The sequence below is a fragment of the Dipodomys spectabilis genome, unplaced genomic scaffold (assembly GCF_019054845.1).
Source record: "Dipodomys spectabilis isolate Male_0828 unplaced genomic scaffold, ASM1905484v1 ptg000262l, whole genome shotgun sequence".
In the NCBI taxonomy this organism is placed as follows: domain Eukaryota; kingdom Metazoa; phylum Chordata; class Mammalia; order Rodentia; family Heteromyidae; genus Dipodomys; species Dipodomys spectabilis.
This window is the reverse complement of record NW_024870939.1, coordinates 325,264-336,636: the sequence shown is the minus strand read 5'-3', so window position 1 is coordinate 336,636 and position 11,373 is coordinate 325,264. Positions and strand designations below refer to the sequence as shown.

The 11,373-nt window shown below is 45.3% G+C and overlaps 1 protein-coding gene across 1 annotated transcript in view; it reads left to right on the top strand.

Annotated features, from left to right (window-relative positions):
* Positions 1–1,262: 1,262 nt before the first annotated feature.
* Positions 1,263–11,373, top strand: part of Add2 (adducin 2) — a 49,862-nt gene continuing 39,751 nt past the window's right edge. The window contains exons 1-2 of the mRNA XM_042699766.1: positions 1,263–1,305; positions 6,144–6,261. The gene's annotated coding sequence lies outside the window, so the exon portion shown is untranslated. The remainder of the gene's footprint in view (positions 1,306–6,143; positions 6,262–11,373) is intronic.

Sequence of the window (11,373 nt, the reverse complement as noted above, 5' to 3'; positions counted from 1 at the left end):
GGCAAACGCTCTACCACTGAGCCCCCTTCCCAGCCCTGACAATTTGGTTTTGAGCCACCTGGGTTAAAATCCAACACTAGAGCCCCTAGGTTGGAAACTACCTGGAACCTTCCTGAGCCTTTATTGGAGCACTGTCTACCCCTCCCCACATCAAATTTTATAACTATCTGCCCAAAAGTCCCAATCTCCACTGTGGGCCTTTGAGAGCTAGGTTTAGGAATTACACCCTTGGATCCCAGTAGTGAGACAGTACTGGCTTGGAGCAGATATTTAAAGAAAGAACTGTCTTTGAATCCAGATGAAGCAATGCTTAGAAGTGAGATCTCACCTTGCATCTCACTTAGCAGCCATGGAATCACAGGCAGGTGATCTGTGGCCATCTGACACCATTACAACCCACCTGTGGAGGGCCCGCCTCTTCCTCCTCATCCAAAAGCATGGCCCACCTTGTCAGAGTGAGTACCAGAGGAGCCGCCATGCCTGACTCTTAATCTTTGTTTGTTTTTTGGTTGGGGGACAAGCTCAGCTCTGAGACTTTTTGCCAAGACAAGAGCAGAACCAAATCCCCAGGGCATCTACCCAGGGATTAAACCTGGGATTTGGGTGGTAGCCGTTATTGATTTCCATTCCCCACTCTTCCGTCAGCCCCCTGGCTTCCACTTGCCTTCCCTTGAAGGAAGATGGAAAAACTAGTGAGAACAAGCTCTGGAACCAAACCCAGGCCCTGCCCTTAACCAGCTCTGTGACCCAAATTCAGTTACTCAGTTTCCCAGAGCCTCAGATGTCTTCCCTCTCATGTCCAGTTCTAGTTCTGAATCACTCCTGAGTACTAGTAGATACTAGGTAATGCCTGTGCTGTCCAATGAGTGGAATGGAACCAGTTCCCAGTCTGCAGTTAGGAAGCACAGCTGGATCTGATCCAGCCCATAACATACAAGTTCTAAGGAGTAAGAGAAGGAAAAAATTATTTACCAATGCACCAGAAATGCCCATAAGTCAGTCCTCCAGGAGCCCACACCAGCCAGCTAATGGGATTTCCAGAGATGAACAGAGACAGACTTTACCACCTCTCTCTTTCTTCCTTTTCTTTGAAACTACTTTTGTCCTAAGTGATCACAACAGTGAACATCTGAAGAATTCAAAAACATGTGAAGACATGATGATAAGCGGAGGTGTGAGGGCCCTCTTTATCTGGACACACCAGACTGGGTGTGGCCAGCCCCTTATTCAACTGTCTCCATGTATTTTGTAAAACAGCAGCAGCAGCATGGCCATGAGTGACTCTAGTGTCATAGTCAAGGATCGGTGAGTTTGAGTTTTGACTCCAGGCCCTTGGCTTGCAGCAGCACTGTGTTTCCTCACCCAGGGCTGACCTGGGAGGGGGCAGGGCAAGGCTGACAGGCTGGCAGCACAGAGTGGTCGTTGTGCCTATGGCAGTGGTGGGCAGCTGGGAAATGGCAGTCTGTGGCATCTTTCCTTTGGGGCTGTAGGTGCCACGTTCAGGTCTGGAGACTGAAGTCACAGGTTGATAATCACCTACCCCTCCTTGGGTACGCAGAGCTTAAGCAGATTTTAGGAAAAGGCCAGGTAACTTGGGCATCTGTTATTCTCCTTGTTGACCTTCTGTTCTTTCTACGGCAACAAGGAACAATCTGTTAAAATATGATTTCATACTCCAGTGGGCATATGTACAGGGAAGAAATTGCTCCTTGACAGGGTGTGTGTTCATGACTTACAGCCCCAGGATGCATGCCAAGCAGGGTCTTTGCTGAGGAGAGAAAGAGGTATGAGTAAGTGTTTAGATTGGTGACGAGTGTTCAGAATGGAGTTCTGGGGCCCTCTGAGCAGAGTGGTAGGTCCTGGATGGGAGAAGAGGGGGAGACAGAAGAGGGTCAGGTGGGCATTTGAAGAGCCCAGAGGGTTGTAGAGCCTGCTATGGGGTAGGTTATGTTACCTATTACTTTGTCTTCCTATGTTCAGTGTTCCATTGTGGAGTTGAACTAATTAGGTATGGTCAGATGTCAGGGTTGTGTTTCAAGGTAGAAGAGTGGCTGGAGGGCCTAAAGGCACCAAGTTTAGTAAGCTATGACATATACACCAGGTCACCTGCACACATGCCACCACCTAGCATCTTGGGCTGCTTGGGGTTCTGTAAACTCACCCAGGCCTTCCTCCTCTTTAGGAACCCAGAGCCTGGGTGGACCTCAGGCCCATTTTGTTGGACTGACCAGATCTAATTTCCTAGTGCACTCTTAGTTACATTGATGGAGTTCAGTTAGCACCCTCTCAACACCAACCTAACCTTGGATCCAGCAACTGTGTGTGTGTGTGTGTGTGTGTGTGTGTGTGTGTGTGTGTGTGTGTGTCTGTGTGTGTCTGTGTGTCCATGTGTCTGTGTGTCTGTGTGTTCATGTCCTCTAAGGTATGGACTCCAGTGCTTCTGTCAGATTGCATGTGGAATGAAAGAGGTGAGCCAAAGATGTGACTGCTTGAAGGAGGGGACTGTGAGGACAGTCTCTTAGGAGATAGAACGCCTGGGCTGAAGGAGGAAAAGGTGTTCCTGGTGGATACCAGTGCCCACAGGGAATCTATGTGGCACCTTCAGGTCCTGCAGGTAGCCCCAGAGCATGACAGGTGGAGAGGGCAGAGTGGCAGTAAAAGGTAGGCCAGTAGGCCATCATCCTACAAGTGGCCAGTCTCAAAGAGAAGGGAGCGAGCAGAGAGAGCAGTCCCCTCAACTGGGGGGTGATGAGTTTGAATTTTTACCATGAAATATGCATTTGGGTTGAAAACAGAAATTCAGAATTCAGAATTTACATTTGGAAAAGGCAAAAGCATACCTGACAAAAAGTCTTGTGGGAGAGCAGGAATTTAATAAAATGGTACAAGGAAGGAACCTCTGTACTTGTTCTTTCTGAAAGTGACTCTGGAAACTGTGGATAGTGTGTGGGAGAAAGGATGACAAAGAAGGAGAGATCATCAAAGGAGAGGAGGATAGATGAAGTCATAATTCAGGGTCCCGGATAAACAAAAATTTTGGACATAAAACCAGAAATCTTGGTGACCAGCTAGATGCACAGGGCAAAAATTGAGAAGAGTCAAGGCTGCCTTTTAAGTCCTTGAGCCTTTTTTTATTTGATGGGATTTGAACTCAGAGCCTTACACTTACGAGGCAGTTGTTCTACCACTTGAGCTATAGTTCTGGCTCTTTCAAGTAGGGTATCAGAGGATTTATGTCCAGGCCAGCCTGGACTGTGATTCTTCTATTTATGCCTTCTGTGTAGCTGGGATGACAGATGCATGCTAGATAGAACCAAGTTTTATTGATTGAGAGGGAGTCTCCTGGACAATTTTCTCTGGGCTGGCCTTTGATTATGATCTTCCTAATTGCTACCTCCTAAGTAGGAGGGTATCAGGTGCCTGTTCTTCCTACTTGGGCATCATGCATGCCTCATATTGCGCCTTGCTTCTCAGCTCTGCTCAGAGCTATGGATGGCTAGAAGCTGAGGTGAGCAGAGTATGTGCTGGGAAATCTCAAGCTGATGGGCAGTAACACTGGGCTTGATTCTGCTGCAGAATCAGAGTTCTCCTAGGCAGAGTCATCAGAGGCCCCCAGAATAGCAGCCTTATTCTTGGAGCTCTTATGGTGGAATCTCAATACTGATAGAGAATGGTATAGGAATTATTTTTTTCAGTGCTTTATTTTGTTCACCAAGGGACAGATGTCTTCCTTCATTTATTTATTTATCTATTGTTCTGGTCCTGGGGCTTGAATTCAGGGCCTGGGCACTGTCCTTGAGTCTCTTTGAGCTCAAGGCTAGCACTCTACCACTTCAGCCACAGAGCCACTTCCAGTTTTTCTTAGTTTATTGGAGGTAAGAGTCTCACAGACATTCCTTCCTCGTCTGGCTTTGAAGATGTCTGTCCTCTTATAGGAGTAGCACATGTTCCTTCTGGGGACAAAATATTGCATTATTGCACATAAGAAATTGCTCAGGAAAGCCGGGCGCTGGTGGCTCACGCTTGTAATCCTAGCTACTCAGGAGGCTGAGATCTGAGGATCGCAGTTCAAAGCCAGCCCGGGCAGGAGAGACCGTGAGACTCCTATCTCCAATAAACCACCAGAAAACCGGAAGTGGCGCTGTAGCTCAAGTGGTAGAGCACTCGCCTTGAGCTGAAGAGCTGAGGGACAGCGCCCAGGCCCAGAGTTCAAGCCCCACGACCGACCAAAAAAAGAAAAAAAAAAAGAAATTGCTCAGGAAGTGGCGCTGTAGCTCAAGTGGTAGAGCGCTCACTTTGAGCTGAAGAGATGAGGGACAGAGCCCAGGCCCAGAGGTCAAGCCCCACGACTGACAAAAACAAAAACAAAACAAAACAAAAAAACAAAACAAAAGAAATTGCTCAGGGAAGTGGCACTGTGGCTCAAGCCATAGAGCGCTTGCCTTGAGCTGTAGAGCTGAGGGCCAGCACCCAAACCCAGAGTTCAAACCCCACAACCAACCAAAAAGAAAAAGAAAGAAAGAAATGAAGTCATTACCCTCGCTCATGTAAGCTTACTGTACAGTAAGCTTTAAAGAGCACTATTTACAGTAAAGATCAAAAAACAAGACACACACATATACACACACACACACACACACACACACACACACACACACACACACACGAAATTGCTCAGGTTCTAACCATTCCAGCCTTAGCTGCTTATGACATGGACAGTCTTAGATCAGATGAGAGGAGGAAGCTGTGCTTGAACTGAAATAACTCACCTGGCTGCAGGACTGGTCTTCAGGGAGAGTAGTGTGTTTATGGGGATATAAGCAACCCCACTTGGAAGGGAGGACTCCCATGCTGGTGAGTACTAGACAGATATAGCATCAAGGGATAGCTATTCTAGCCAAAATTTAAACCACTGGCTGGGCATGTAGTACTAGATATGCTGCATGCTGAGCCTAGTTCTTAGAAATAATTACTAGTGCACTGAATATCTGTACGCAGCTGCAGGACCTGGACAGGCACCTTGTACTCACCAATTCCATTCTCCTTGCTCCTTGTTAGTGAGACAAGCTCCCTCATGACTCTACTAGGAATAGCGTCAGGTCAGGGATGGAGCAGAGCTGAGCCAGAGCTACAGGCAGGGGCACATTTGGGGGACCGTTAGGGGTGCTGCAAGCCCGAAGTGAGGTACCCCAGCATCTGTGAGGCTGAACCATAGGGCTCTCTAGTGAAAATAAAAGTTATCCCTTGAAAAAGAAAATTTTTCCTGATTAATCTTTTGAAGAACTTGGTTCCCAGTAAACTTGAAAATAGCAACATCCCTATGTTTGTAAGATGTTAACATCTTCCTTTAGGAGTATTTTATGATCTATGAACTAGGTGTTAACGAGGGGGGGCTTTCTTCTGCTTGAACTATAGGTGGAATTGTTTTGAATCCATCAATTCATGACCTATGTTAAATCTTAGGCTTTCCCATTTCCTGGAAATGATATATTTTAGGTGCTTTCTACCTCATGGGATGAATCTCAGAGTCACTGACAGCTCTGTTAGTTTAGTGATGGTTAGTGATGTGTTTCTGGGTTGGTAGGGCTGATGGGTGGTAGTACTGGGGAGAACCCTTACTCAAGACTCTCCCAGACAGGTACCTATGCTTTAGTACAATTAGCCATCCCTTTACCCTAGCATTCAGATCCCCAACTCACACTATAGGCATCTCATGTAGAAAGGAAAGGAATGTAACTATTCCTAGAGGCTCCTTTATTTATGCAATTGAGGTTCCAGACCAATTCAGGAACCCAACTATCAGGAAGAGGTCTCACCTCTTGGCCCAGCAACTTGTCAACACTAGCCTTCCTCCCTTGGTCTCTTGCAGGACTTCCTCATTCAGATCCCTCCACCATACAGAGCACTGTCTTTCATCTTAGGCCTCTGCAGCCAGCATTCAGCAAAGGGATGGAAAAGGAATATTGGTCCAAACTATAAAGATAACAAGGGTGACTTTACCCTTTTTTTAATGGACATCATTTATCGTTAAAATAAAAATTCATTTGCAGTTCATTTTTAAGCATCTCCTAGAAATCCATAAAAGAAATTAGATGAAAAGCCAAGACAAAAAAGTCCTGATGTTTGCTGTTTGTATTTTCCAGTTTCTACCTGAACGTGTGATGTTGTGTAGATGTGGCTGTCAGTCCTGAGCGACGAGCAGGGTGTGTAGACGCAGCACTGAGGGTTCAGAATCTTGGACAGGTCTGGGCCAGCCACCTGGTAAGTAGTCATGGCTTTTGGAGGTGATACATACTATGGAGTTGGGTCCATTGAGTGAAGGTGAGCTTTCAGAGACTCAGGTCATTGCTCCACACTCCCGCTATCCTGCTGACATGAGAGCCAGGGAAGTCACTAGGCCCTACCACTTAGTTCTGTTCCATCCCCAGCAAGAGCATGGGCCTCTGGTGGGCACTGCCTGCAGGAGAAAGCTCACTACCTTACAAGCAGCTGTCCTGTCCTCCCATTCCTGAGCTGTTCCTGCGGGTAGGAAATTCTCCATCACTGGCAGTAGTCTGCCTGTCTGCAGCCATCACCTGGCTTTCTAGTTCCAGTTCTCTAGACTTCAGGGTATCAGCCTAATCACTTCCACTAGATGGCCTAGCAGGTGTTCAGAGATGGTATGCTGGAGTGAAGTAAGGACCAGGAGTCAGACACCACTTTGGATGAATTCACTATTGCCTGTGCTATCTTGGACAAGTTAGTTAAGCTCTTTAAATTGGTTTCTTTACCTGAAGCTGGGACAATATTATCTTTCTCATAGAGTGCTTCTGAATATAGAAATAAATCATGAATAGAAGTGGCCTGGTGTGATGTCACTAATTCTGTGTCACCCACTGGTTGTTCTATAGTTCATTCAGTTGAAGAATTGTATGCCCAAGTTAAAGGACCCACAAAGTAGCTACCAAAAAATAAAGTTAAGGTTGTCAACAAAACTGTTCGTACTTCAGACATCAGTCACAATTTAGATCCTTAGGCCACCTGCACTTCTGTCTGCCTTAGCTATAGGTTTGCAGAGTGGTTGGGAAAGGTCCCTATAGCCCCTCTTTAGGTTCAGAAGTTCATTAGAATGACTCATAAAAAGTACTGTACTTAAATAGTTTTATTATAGAAGATGGAAGTCAGAGAGAGCCAAATGAAGACATGGAACAGGGTCTGGGCAGGGATAGGGACATACAGAGCTTTGTAATCTTCTTTTTTTTTTGGTCAGTTGTGGGGCTTGCCCTAGGTGCTGTCCATGAGCTTCTTTGTGCTTAAGGATAGTGTTCTACCACTTGAACCACAGTGCCACTTCCAGTTTTTAAGTGGCTAATTGGAGATAAGAGTCTCACAGAGACTTTCCTACCTGGGCTGGCTTCAAACTGCAATCCTCAGCTCTCAGCATCCTGAGTAGCTAAGATTACAGGCTTGAGCCACCACTGCCTGGCACTCTCTCAATGGCTGTAACGATCAAGACGCTTCTCAAAGCTCAGTGCGTAGGCTTTTACTTTTTTAAATCAGGAGGCTTTAATAGAGAGACATGGTTGATTAAATCATTTTCTCTCTGGTTGAACTCAATTTGTGAAGTGTGTGTGGGGTGGAGCTGAAGTTCCAACTTTCTAGTCATGTGCTTGGCCAGCAGCCACATGAATCACTGTAGGAAACTCAGGTCTCCTTGAAAGGCGCTCAGTATGAACAATAAAAGATATTTCTACTGTCTTGTGTACATTAGAAGAAAAAAAACTCTAAGGATTTTTGAAGTTCTATGACAGGAACTGAAAACAAAGGTCAGGTATTCTCTTTCTTTTACCACACCTGGCCTAACAATCATTGGTCTCTTTTGGACCAGGCTGTTGTGTTCCCATTACCTGATCAGAAAACTTGGCATTCTCATCAATCTTTTTCTGGAGGTTCCTCTTTTTGTTAATATAGCTGAAGACAGGATGAGTCTAAAGCCAGTAGTTTCTGTTATTTAGTGTGTATCTGTTTACAGCTCATTCACAAGCCTCTCATTACTCAAATTCTTAATGCTAAGATGATTGTAGCTCCTAAATGACACCTAATAAGAGCAAAGGGTTAATAGCACCTTTTATGTATCACAGGCCCTGTACTTAAGTACTTAAGATTCATAAAGTCTGATCCTCCTTACAGCCTCCTTTTGAGGCGAATGAGTACAATCTCTGTTTTATATATGGAGAAAATGGTACAGAGCAGTTATATTAGTTGGTCCAAGATCACCCATCTAATAGTGGCACAACTGATATTTGAACCCATTTATTTCAGGAAGGGAAAGGAGAAGCAACACAAAGATTTTTTTGGTTCATAAAGTTACAGGATCTAACCAAGTCCTGTTGTCATGGTGATGGAATCAGGGCATCTACACATGGGCCCCTCCCATGGAGTGCCTGTGGAACAGCCCTATGGGCTGAGCTTTAAGAAGGGAAGGTGTCTATGGACATGGTAGTGTGGCCTTGAACATCTTGTTTCTTTGGAGGGGTGAGTTGCTTTCCAGCCTTCCCAAACCTGTTCTTGAGCAGTGCAACCACTCCACAAAGAAGAAGAGAGAACCCAACATCTTGCCTGGATGGATAGGATTGAGGCTAGAAATGAGACTATGCTAGCCCAGACAAGCCCAATATTAGAGAACCTAAGAGTCTGGGTTGTTCTGGAGTTGGTGGCCTGAAGTCCTAGGGAACACAGGGAGCTTACATCTAATGCTCACATCAAAAGTGCCCACTGGGAATTGCTTGTTGCTGTTTCAAAAATAACACCCAAAATTCAGGTCTTTGAAAGTGCCAAAGACAATCATTTGCCTCAATGAGTCACTAAGCCAAGCATTGGTGGGGTTGAATGAGGGCAATATCCGAAGAAGAATTTGTGTCTGCGTGTTGTCTGCCCAGGAGAGCGTGGTGGTGACCACATGAAGGCACAGCTCCAATGCAATACCATTGGATTCGACCTTGTAGTCCCTTCTTGCCCCCAAGGTCCAGGGATGAGGTTGGATAGGAGCACAATGGAGGTGAAGTTATTTTAACTAACCCTACATACGTAGGATCAACCTGCTCCCACAGGGCCACTGTCAGTTGCACATGTGTGGTCTTTACACATATTTACCTGGGCATCAGGCTTGAGGGACAGGCCATGAAGGAAGCAAGGAGGTCCCTCAGTCTGGATCCCTAGATCCTCCAAACTTTTGCCTTTTCTGAACAGATATATCTGTCTCCAATTCCGACACACCCTATAGTGTCAGAGCTGGAAGGGAGTCCCAGAGGTCATTCTGTTCACTCCCTCCTTTAGAAGGATAAGGTAAGACCAGAGAGGGGAAATGACCTCTCCATGCCCATGCAGCTGTGGAGTGATGAAAGTGGCAAGATTGCAGCCATTTGATTTCTGGGCCAGAGCAAATCTACCCCTGAACAAAGAAATATTACTGACAACTCAATCACCCTCTCTCCATTTTTAGATGAAAGGCCTGGATATAAATGTTACTAACTACAACCTGAAATTGCCCTACCAACCTGCCAAATCCATTTCAATATCTTTGTACAGAGAACTGCTCCCAGCAGTTCTTTTCTTTATCCTAGTTTGTCCTTCCCAACTCTTATTACCAAATATCAACACAACTGGTAAGGGGGGTGGTTGTTGTTTTAGGAACAATCTGGTAAGGTTTTTCAGAAAATGACAGGTTAAAGAACTAAGATCAGAGGTCACAGTTTGGTGGCCTTGAAGAAGTAGGCCAGTGTGGTATATGGAACATGGCTGCCATCTCAGACCAAGTATACCATGTTTGGTGGCAGTTCGACTCTGGGCAGGTCTGGGACAAGTGTCGTATGGTATACTTTGGAGACATGAGACTTTGGGCCATCTTTGTCAGGCTTGCTAGAAATAGCCAGCACCTAGAGTAGGCATTTCATTATTTTACGTTACAACCATGTAGCCCATAATATTTCAACACTGACTGCATACTGGAATCACCCAGGGAGCTTATAAAAATCCAGAGGCCAAGTCAGCAGGGGCAGCTCATGCCTGCAATATTAACTACTCAAGAGGCTGAGATAAAAATTATTATTCCAGGCCAGCTCTGACAAAAAAAAGTTTGTGAAACTCCATCTCAACAAATAAAGAGCTGTACTTCCCACCTATGCAGGAAGTATAAATAGGAAGATAGCTGGTTCAGGCAAAAAGTAAGAAAAAAAAAAAAAAAGAAAGGTGCGAGTGGCTCATGTTTGTAATCCTAGCTATTCAAGGAGGCTGAGAGCCAAGGGTCCTGGTTTGCAGTCAGCCCAGAGGAAAAAAAAATCTGAAAAGACTCTTATCTCCAATTACTCAGAAGTGGAGGTATGTCTCAAGTGTAGAGCAAAAAAGCTAAGTAAGAATGCAAGGCTGATTTTAAGCCCCACTACCAGGACAAAAAAGGAGGGAGAATGCAAAAAAGATGTGAGTATGGCTCAAATGATAGAGTGCTTGCCTAGCAATTACAAGACCCTTTGTTTAAATCCCAGTACCCCATAACCCCTTATTCTAATGTCCAGGACACACCAGATGACTTATATCAGAATCTCTGGTATTCTTAGTTTTTAAAGTCTGCTGGTAATTCCAGTATGCAGCCAATCTTGAGATCTACTGTTCTGGAAAATGGTTCAGGCTGTCAACCAACCCTTGACGGACTCTGACAACATGCCTTCCCTTGAACTTGTTAGTCATTTTTCCCTAACAGGAAACATGGAGTAACAGCAGTAACAACGGCAAGTTCTCTGGTTTTCTATTCTAACCCAATTAGAAACTCATTTGTCCTCTTTGGATTTTCCATAGCACCATCCTCTACCCACCCCACTGAAAGATACTATAAGAGTGGAGAGTGGGCTCCTGACAGAAATGGAAGAAGAAGTCACAGGCAGCTCATATTCAACAACAAGAAGTCCTTCTGGCCACCAGCAGGGCCTCCTTTGTATGAGCTGCTGGCTGAAATAAGGGTTGAAGTTGGGTCATACAGGACTGCAGGAGATAGGAGTCAGCTGAAGGTCAAGTGCACATCAGAACTGGGAGGAATGTATTCCCAGAGTACAAGAACACACATAGTCTTCTCACATTCTGTGAGTCCAAGAATGTTTTTGAAAGAAGAAAAGCAAGAGATAGGCAGGTTACAGATGAGACCCAGAGTTCTAATTCCATTTAATGCTATTTGTATCTCCACAGATCATTCAGAACCTCATTATTGTTGCCAAAGTATATGCTGCCTTTTGCTCTTTTCTCTGTGGCACTGGGTGGTGGAGGGGCATGGCATAGACTTAAGGGCTAGAAGAATGGTAAGCAGAGATGACACTTGAAGGGAGACGGGCTTATCCCAAGTCCTGT